Consider the following 10618-nt stretch of genomic DNA (forward strand, 5'->3'; position numbering starts at 1 on the left):
TCATCGGCGCTCTTGGAGGTGCCAAGCTTTCACTTGCTAATGGCCTAAAAAGCATCCCTGCATGTCAACAATATGCTAGAACACTTGCGGGAAAAATGCAGACGGCGGTTGTCCTTGGGTCACTCCGTGTACTTAGGGTGCACGAGGCTTTTGCTGGGTCGTCGTATTGATTCCTTTACAGACTGTAACCACCTATCTCACGGTTGTGAGACGTGGTTGTGGCTGAAATTTTACCGCGATTTCGCTGGAAGCGGGTGCAACTTTTCAGATTAGCACTCGCTCTCGGCGAAATCCTGCGATTGTCCTTATGACAAATTTTTAATTATATATATATATATATAAACTTTCTTGCCTTTTTGCGTATTCCCTCACGGTGTTCCTTTGGTCAATTTAGGAATGTTTGCCCAAGGAATCATACCTCTAAAATTACATTATTTGGATTCTATCGCCTTTTATGGGGGAAAATTTACGACATTGTTGCGAAAATGAAAGAATATTATACTTTCTCATAATGCAATCACAAATTTTAAATAGCCCGAAATTATCAGCGTTAAAAAATTAGGGGGTACCCATGTACGACTTTATCGATTGTATTCAATTTAAGACCAAACATTCTATTTTTCTTTGTTTATTAGCTAAATGAACAAAGCATATTTTTTCATTATTTTACTTTATTTTTTTCATCAAAAATTAAAATTGAGAGATAAAAACATATGAAATTTAAATGAAAAAATGCAATTGAATTCAGTAATAGCAGAAACGGAAATACGACTTGTAGAAAAAAATCTAGAAGAAGTTATTTTTTAAAGTCTTTCTTGCTTTCAAGTCTACTGAATTTTTCACGGATTTCTAATTTCTCTGACATAACTTCTTCTCAATCCTGTTCTAAAACTCGTTTGGACACGCTAGTCAGCAATTGAACGTGTCTTTCCGTCCCTTGTATATGCGATGGAATTTTCGAATCAGGCAGCGGTGGACCATTGTTTTCTAGATATTGTTCTAGATGTTCATAAGGAATGTTTAGAGTGAATGGTGGTTCGAATATGATTGAATCATCATTCATGTCAATCATATTCATATAATCTGTGCTATGGGTGTATACTTAGCAGCGCATGTGCGCTGTCACGCGTGCTTGAAAACGCGCGAACGTGTTTTTCCGCGGAACCGAAAGACGCGTTCAATTACTGGCTAGCGTGTCCAAACGAGTTTTAGAACAGGATCGAGCAGGAGTTATGTCGGTGACATTAAAAAGCCCTGAAAAATTCTCTAGACCTGAAAGAAAGACATTAAAAAATAACTCGTTCTCGAGTTTTTTTTCTAAAACTAGTCTTTCCGTTTCTGCTATTATCGATATAGCTTGTGCATGGGTACCCACCTAATTTTCAACCCTGATCATTTTGGGCTTTTTAAAGTTTGCGATTCCATTATGAGAACGTTAAATATTCGTCGATTATCGCAAGAATTTCGTCGACATTCCTCAAAAAAGGCAATAAAATCAAAAAAAAAAAAATGTACGGTAGCACCCTCTGGCGCCACTCAAAAATAAAAATGAATATCAAAAATGGACTCATCGATCCCAAAAACCCCTGGCTACACATTTTGCAAGAGAAAAAAATTTGTTTTTGTCTTTTTCATGCAACATCTGAGTCACTTTTTGGAAAAAAGCAACCTTAAAAAATTGGGAGGCTCAATATTAATTTTACAGGTATGGTTTTTTGGGCAAAATTCTTAAAATGATCCAAAGAACACCGTGAGGGGGTACGCAACATCCACTTTTTCGGGCCCCTGCAAATTGACCCACCCTAATATATATATAATTTAAAATATTATATTATTACATGAGTATTTTTCTGCTATGTATCGTACATTATTACTTATAATTATAATTTAATAGCAGAAAAAAGTGCGAGTACAGCTCATTTTGCATGACTGATTATAGTCCGGAAGCCAGCTACAGTTTTTTTGACCAAATTCCTGCCGCCTAATACTTGGGGAATGCTTCAGATAGGTGTATTATAAGCATACTTAGCGTCATCCTAGCATAGCGGAACGAATAAATGACACAGTGTCCCAATAGTTTATTCCGATTCTTTCCGATTTTTCTCCTGTGTCCCACTGTTTTTGTTCGTTCCGGTTTCTTTCTGAATAAATATGAAATGTGAAAGATATGATCTATTAATTATATAAATAAATAAATAAATAAATATATATATATATATATATATTCAATAAATAATTACATAAAGATGATGAAAGAGAGGCTAACTGGAGGGACACTCTGCACTGCTCGTAAAGAAATTGGAAAGAAATCGGAAAGAAGTCAAAGGAAGCAAAGTTCACATAGCCCTTTCCGATTCTCTTTCCGAAACCTTTCTGAATATTTTCGAAGTAGCCTTTCCGATTCTTTCCTTTTTTCCGGCAGGGTAGTATCCCTTCCATATCATGCAACAAAAACTCAAAAAACCAGCAAGATCAAATTTTAAATTGTTAAAATTCGGATGCTACGTTAAAATTCCCATTAGAAGGGCACGGAGCAATCGCAATAGTTTTTTTTTTGCAACGGTAAGAAGTTTAAAAAAACATATAGGCCCTGTAACGCCTATTGACTACTACTTAAAGATGATGCGTTCCTTCCGCTTGAAACTTTGTAAGATAATAGTTAATATAATATATAAACGAAAAGAAACCATCAACTGTCTCTATGTAGGTGGAAAATGTGTCAGCTGTTCATGGTAACATGTAAAAACAAATTAGTGCAATTATTTCCTTCCGCTTAAAAATTCGTCAGATGATTATTAACATGCTTTTTTCAAATAAAAATCATTGTCAGCTGGCTGTACGTGGGTGGAAAAACCATCGGCTGAGGTAGTAAAATGTCTCGTGAGCGACGCTCACCAATATATAATACGCTAGCTGACGGGTTTTCCACTCACATACAGCACGCTGACGGGCATTTTTATCACGCAGTGCGCGATAAAAATCATAAAATGGTTTAAATACTTTTTTTTTAACAATGAATCATGCTAATAATTTATTTAGATTAATTTTCAATTCCTTTCCTCTCTGCACAATTTATTAAATATATTTTACAGAAATAGAATTCGCACAGTAGAATTATTCATTTTGGTAATGATAATTAAAGTTCCAGTTCATTATTATATTATTTTTGAGTGTATTAAAGAACTCAAATAGCATAATCTTCCAAACTTTCTCACTTTTAGAATGAAAGCTTCTAATTTGAAACTTAAAGTTTTAAATGGAAAGCATCACCTTCAGTTACAGTGCTTGAATTTATTTTTTAATAATCATATGCAGGAAGGAGACTTTACTGGGAAACCGGGAAAAGACCGGGAATGAGTGTCATTCTTGCTGAGCACTAAGCAAGGAAGCTTCGTACGGGTTTCGTACCAACCTTTGAACGCAATACGATCTTGGACCATGCCTATCCTCGATCCGAAGCCTACTTACGAGGTAATCTGCTCGTAATGCCCCATCCAGGGTGTCACTCTTGCTGAGCACTTAGCAAGGAAGATTCGTACGGGTTCCGTACCCACCGTTGTACGCACTACGATCTTTGACCGTTTCTAGGTCCCTGATCAGGAACCAACCGAAGGAGATTCGACTCGATGAACTCAGCACAGTAACCAACACGGACCATCACATGGGGCTCAATCCTCGGCAGAAGCGCGCCCGCGCCATTGCTCGCTTCGAAGCTAAGCACCAAGGGCTTCATACGTTGGGGTACCACACGGCAACAAGAAACGAGGAAGTTCCACCTCCCATCGAAAAGGAACCTTCTTCACCAGAAAAGACCATCCCGTGTCCTGTGCTGGAATTACTTACGCCAGTTACGCGGAGAGCGCCGCCTCAGCATTCGAACGAGCACTTTAGGCGCCAGCTAGCCATACAAAGGAATACGCACTCGAGATACCCGAAGCCGAAACGCCGCTTAGTCTTTCTACATGAGAAATTGGTCTATCCTGGTGACATTGACAGACACGAGGAAACCATCCAGTTTAAAAACTAATAAAATTCTTTTTGGCATGCAATGATATAAAATTCAGAGCATGAAACTTTTGCGTTCCAGCAATTTCAGTTACCCGAACACTTTTTCTTGCATTTGCATGAAATAGTGGTGGTTATTCAGGATTCTTGCGTTGCAGGTCTAGATCTACAGTGAATGGACCATCCTTCTAGGTATAATTGCCAACCACATGCAGAAGAATTGGGCAAGTCTATCACTGCATGGAGCATCTGGCTGGCCTTCAGTCCCACGTAGGCTGCTCGTCTTATCTGAAGTTCCAGCGAGTCTTAGTTGGCGGGGTGCACTCTAGGGGCTTCTCTTTTGTAAACAGAGCTCGGCGATAATGGTGAGGCTTTCATACTGCTTTGAAATTAAAATATAAGATCTATAAGATCGGCCAGAAGTCAGCTTGGCACTCCTTGCATTTTCATCCTGAAGTCATTTCCTCCCTGAATCGTCTAATGAAGTTTGAAGTTGAGGCAGCCAAACCGGGAATGGAGTCCTTTACCATGGTTTTGTATGATCCGAAAGTAGCTACAATCATAATATACTTTCAATAGGAGTAGAACAATGGAATGCAATAATTCATATATTTCAGTTCAAAGCAGTATGAAGTCTCACCAAGTGCTGCCGAGCACTGTTTACAAAAGAGAAAACCCTGGAGTGCACCCCGCCAACTGAAGACTCGCTAGAACTGCAGATAAGACGAGCAGCCTACGAGGGACTGAAGGCCAGACAGATGCTCCATGCAGAGATAGACTTGCCCAATTCTTCTGCATGTGGTTGGAAATTATACCTTGAAGAATGGACTATTCACTATAGATATAAGCCTATAGCGCAAAAAGCCTGCAAACCCACCACTTTTTCATGCAAATGCAAGAAAAAGTGTTCGGGTAACTGAAATTGCTCGAAAGTAAAAGTTACATGCTATGAATTTTATACCATTGCGTGCCAAAAGTAATTTATTAGTGCTAGTTCCTAGTGCCAAAGCACTATTGACATATCATGTTTCTTCTATATTCAAACAATTTAATTTGATTTTTGTTTTTTGTAAATTTATGGTATTATTTTCTCTTTAACTATATAAATAAATTAATATTCATCTAAAATTAAACTATCTTTGATAACCCGACTGAGTGTTAATGAATAGACCCTTTCTAAATAGTTGTTTACCAACCAGTAACAACCTTAGAGGCAAAATATAAGTCTTCTTAAGGCAGATGTGAAGTAGTGTGAGGTCTCATAAAAAAATCCCGTATGTATACCAGTTGTGCAGGACGTTTTAACATAATGAAACACTGTTATTCTAGTATTTTCTGTTTATGCCCCTGAAGGGTAGGCAAAAACGCTTGCAAAACCCATCGGCATGGTCGTCACATGCCTTAAACTACTAAATCTCAAGTGGGGGACCGATCCCGGCCCCTGGAAGCCACCGAAACGGACGATTTTTTAAGTTTGTTGGACCTACCCCTGTTAGGTGGGCAACTTCTTAAAAGTAAGCTAGGGGTATATACTACAACTGTGCCAAGTTCAAATATTACAGTTCAATGTGTATCATTTTAGATCAAAATTCATCTGTTAGTTCAGAAGTAAAATGACTTGGCTCGTTATTGGTACTTGGCTCTATTTTTCAAACCAAACTGAAATCATGATTTCACTGTGCAAATTCTATTTCTGTAAAATATATTTAATAAATTGTAGGGAGATAATGATAAAAAAATTAATCTAAATAAATCATTCGCATAATTCAGTATTAAAAAAAAATTTATAATTATTGTACGATTCTTTTATACAATTATTAAAATACTTTAAATTCATTTAAAGTTCGTTTTGAAATACAGTGCAAAAGTAAATAAAAGTTTTAAAAACAATTTACAACATTACGTACTCCAGTTGGTTTCGAGGAGAGGATGGGATGGTGTTAGGAGTTGGGGAGGGCTGTCTGGTAGTCTACTGGGAGTGTAGAACGACCAGAGGAGCTGCACCTGGTGAGAGATCCCCGAAGCTACTCGGTTCACTGCACCCGGCGCACTGACTGGCGGTAAGTGGAAGGGAGCGGGTCACGTTAGCCCGGTGTTCACGTGCACGTGCGCACTATGTAATGGTACGTTACAACTTTTGCATTCCCCTTCCCGCACAATTCACACATTCTCTTCTCTCTAGAAAGCCAGAACCTATTATAATTCTCCATGCAACCGCATTTAATTCACCACCCAAAGTGCCGCAGCTGACGCTAACTATGCTTACTAAACACCCATCTGAAGCCTTCCTCAAAGTATTAGGTGGAAGGAAATGATAAACAAAAATTGTCCCTGGTTCCGGGACTAAATTTTATTTATGACAGAGCTAAAATTTTTCTCATTAAATTGTTAAATGCTCTCAAAATTCAAAATTCTGTATAAAATGAGCACATGATAAAGCCAATTTGTAGATTTTTACATTAGATATTGCAAAAATATTGTAAATTGTGTATGCCTTCTTAAAGTTTAGGTAATTAGATCGTCATGCGCGCGCTTGAAGAGCGCGCCTATTTGAATTTGTATTCTATGAATGTTTAAATTTGATTAATGAATAATCTTATAAATGGGAATAATTTCAGAAAAACCATTGTTTTTTGCTTTCAATGACTTTATTTTTTTAGATATTTGAATAATATTTAACATATTAAATATGTAAAAATACAATGAATGTGTAAATAATGAAACGATTATTAATATATATTATATTAATGGAATATACTTTTTGAATCCCGTCATTTATTTATTTTGTAATTGTGGAATATTTTTTTTTCAGAATAATAATGAAATGAGTTATTAGCTTATAATGAAAATTATTATCTTGAATACGTTATAGCTTGTATAAAATGTTTTCCATGCATTTTGTATTAACTTTTCTATGATATGCCAGTTTAAGCTTATTCAAAGGCTATGAAATCCCAAATAAAAAAGAATATATAATAATTAATCGAAGAAGTGTATTTCAATAGATGCATTGAAAAATCTAACTCGACCAATCAAAGAAATTTCCATATGGGCATTTATCTAAAATTTCATTTTTCTACTGATATGAGTACGGAGAGCATAAATTTTGAATTAAACAAGTTAATAATAATATGCAAATAATATGTAATTTATCTATAATAAATGTGTGCCTTACTTTAACATAAATGATTATGAAATAGTTATAGGATTTTCAATTTAAATAGGGACTGTATATATTTTATGTAAAATCTAATTATTTGTGTAGAATAAAAAAACTGTGATTATTTTAAAAAATATACAGGTATATTTTTTAAAATAAAAATGTCTTTTTATTAGATTGTACAATTTGAATATGTACAATTTTTGGAAAATTATGTAAGTATAAAAAAAAATAATAAATAATTTTTTTCGTGTTTTAATTGTTTGTCAATCTATGAATTGGACACACGATTGAATACACGTTTGAAACCCCAAATAACTCATTTATTATAATGAATCATCTTGAAAGCATTAATTATAGTAGTTAAAAAAATGTTTTTAAATTTATGAAGTTGTAAATAATTATTTAAAATTCATAGAAATGCAGGTAATTCTATTAGGAAATGTATATTGTCCTTATCTAAAATAAAAATTTCTTAATTTTAGCATAATTTCGTTATGCTTGTAATGACTCTTAAGACTAAAATATTATATAATTTTTTTCAATTTCGATGGGCTTTGCTCATAATTTTTTTCATCCTCAATTTTTCGTTTTTCAATTGTCTTGTTTCCTCTTAGCAGCTGTTGTTTTTCCATTTTAGGTACGTTGTAAATGTGTTTAATGTTGTCTTTTGTTGGAATTGATAAGTAAATTCTGTTACCTATAAATGAATTATGAACATCAATATTAATTATCTTAAGAAGGCATTTTAGTGTAATTATTGTATAATATTCTATATGCATAATTAGATAATATCTAAAAGGATGTATTGAGTTAATACATTTTTTATCATATAATCTTATCAAAAGTTTGTATGGGTATAAGGTAATTTTTCGTTATGATGTTCTGATTATAGTTCATTATCGATAATTTTGTTGCTCAAATGCCATAAAAAAGAATGGATGAGTGATGAAACAGAATATTTCAATTTGAAAATAAAAATACCAAATATGATAAATGTATGTAAGAAAGTGAAAAATTAATGAAAATACCTCCGCATGTTTTAATATAACCTTGTACTTCTATAAGTGTTTCCTTTTTGTATTTTGGAAATTGTGAGATATTTTGTACTCTTATCTCCAATGTGTATTCACCATCTGTGATAGATCCTAAAGCATATTCTTCTGCATCTTTTTTATACTTCTCAACTATTTCAATTTTTATTCTTACGTATCCTTAAGTTTCTATGAATAATAATTTTTAATGTATAAATTATCAATCAACATGTATACTGAGTATTTTGATGTGATATTTATGTATTAAATAATTGAAAGTGTATGATTTGAGTATTATATGAATGATTAATTAAAAAGAATTGTGTGTGTGTGTGTTTGTGCATGCATGCATGCATGTATGTATGTATGTATGTATGTATGTATGGTATGTAATTTAATGCTTAGTAATAAATCCGTTTGAATTTCCAATATCCTTCATATTGATGAAAGATGCTTCTCGTTTGATAGATGTTTTATCATATTTTAATGGAATACACCTAACTCTTGTGCTATTTTTAATTGTCAATTCAAAATCGACTGTTCCAGTGTTCCATTGTGTGTTTGGCTGAAATTTTGCAAATGCGCCTTCAATGTAGATTTTCTTAAAAAGTTTACTAAATTAATTCATATAAAAATATTTTGTGTATTTAATTAAAATATTAATAATTTTATAGTAATATATATAATTAAAAAATTTGTCATAAGGACAACCGCAGAATTTCGCCGGGAGCGGGTGCTAATCTGGAAAATTGCACCCTCTTCCAGCGAAATCGCGGTAAAATTTTCGCCACAACCACGTCTCCCGACCGCGAGATAGGTGGTTACAGTCTGTTAAGGAATCAATAGGACGATCCAGCAAAAGCCTCGTGCACCCTAAGAACACGGAGCGACCCAAGGACAACCGCCTTCTGCATTTTTCCCGCAAGTGTTCTAGCATATTGTCGACATACAGGGATGCTTTTTAGGCCATTAGCAAGTGAAAGCTTGGCACCTCCAGGAGCGCCGATGATAAGAACGATCAATTTAACAGAATATTCCGGGTACAATCGTTGCAACTCCCTTATAAGGTCCCGATACCTCTCTTTCTTTTCATTCTCCTTGGTTATGATGTTTTTGTCAGCTGGTGCCGAAAATTCGATAACGAACATGGTTCGCTTCTAGAAGTCAAGAAGAACCATGTCAGGCCTCGAGTGAGCAACAGAAACAATTGTCGAGAATATAAAGTTCCAGTATATGCGGCACTTCCCATTCTCGACAATTGACTCAATTTCCCTAAGAGCATTTAGAGGAGAGATATTAAGGTTAATGTCGTAGGAGTGACAGATATAGTAATAAAGCACTCTTAGTGCCGCATTGTGCCTTCGAATGTAGGTCGTTCCCGCATGAGTTGGACAATTAGATAGTATGTGAGCTAAATGCTCGGGGTGTGCATGGCACGCCCTGCAGCTATCATCGGGAATGTCTTGGCTCAAAATGTGGCGACGATACGTTAAGGTGGAAACAACACCGTCTTGGCATGCAAAAATGAAACCCTCCGTACCCGACTTCAATCCGGGCGATTTAAGGAAAGCAACCGTTACCTCACAAGACATTGACTGATCCTTCACATTTCTGTGGAAGATACCGTGCGTCCTCTTATCGAGGAGCTGTTCACGAAAGTTTTTCTCTTGTGCTTTCTTAATCCGGGCTTTCAGGAGTGAGTACTCGAGATAGATAAGATTTCATGCATTTTGCTCACCCCTAATACTGAAGTCAAGTCCGAGTGCTTCAGCAGCCTCCTCCGCTGCTTTGTACAGAAACGCTCCTTTGCCCTCTTTTTCGTAATTTCTGACCATTTTAAGAAGAGGGTCACTTCCATTTGCAACTATATGTGCTGTACCCAGAATAATCCTTTCGTGAAGACATTCAAGACTCAGTATATCGCGACCCCCTTGACGGCGTGAGATGTAAAGTCGCGGAACGGAAGACTTAAGATGCATGCTTTTGTTCATGTGCATAACCTTTCTTGTCCGATATCAAGGGATCTGAGCTCGTTCTTCGTAAATGGAACTACTCCAAATGAATAGAGTACTACCGGGACGGCAAGCATGTTCGTTGCAGATACTTTGTTCCTCGCCGACAGTTCGGAAGACCAAATCTGCCGGATGAGACGTTTGTATCTGCTTCGGAGAGTATCCTTTATAGATGTCACATCCTGAATGCGGCTCTGTGGCACGCCCAGGTATGTATATTCCATTCCAATTTCCTTAGTATATCGTTCGACAATCCCCAGAGCTAGATGCAGTTGCTCTTTGTTTTTAGCATAGATATTAAGATAGTCCATGTAAAATACATGAGTGACCATGTACTTTCGATCTGCAGGTTTGCCGCACAAGTACCCGTCGGAATGGCGTAGTGCTAGAGATAGTGGCAATAATGT

At 35.9% G+C, this 10618-nt stretch overlaps 1 protein-coding gene and 1 long non-coding RNA gene across 5 annotated transcripts in view; both read right to left on the minus strand.

Annotated features, from left to right (window-relative positions):
* Positions 1–10618, minus strand: part of LOC117174080 (pantothenate kinase 3) — a 267760-nt gene that overhangs the window by 145949 nt on the left and 111193 nt on the right. The window lies entirely within an intron of this gene.
* The window catches only part of LOC117174083, a 5211-nt gene continuing 2192 nt past the window's right edge, over positions 7600–10618 (minus strand). The window contains exons 3-4 of the long non-coding RNA XR_004467256.1: positions 8197–8388; positions 7600–7865 (exon numbers count right to left, since the gene is read on the minus strand). This is a non-coding gene — a long non-coding RNA (uncharacterized LOC117174083). The remainder of the gene's footprint in view (positions 7866–8196; positions 8389–10618) is intronic.

The sequence above is a fragment of the Belonocnema kinseyi genome, chromosome 6 (genome assembly GCF_010883055.1).
Source record: "Belonocnema kinseyi isolate 2016_QV_RU_SX_M_011 chromosome 6, B_treatae_v1, whole genome shotgun sequence".
NCBI classification, from domain to species: Eukaryota; Metazoa; Arthropoda; class Insecta; order Hymenoptera; family Cynipidae; genus Belonocnema; species Belonocnema kinseyi.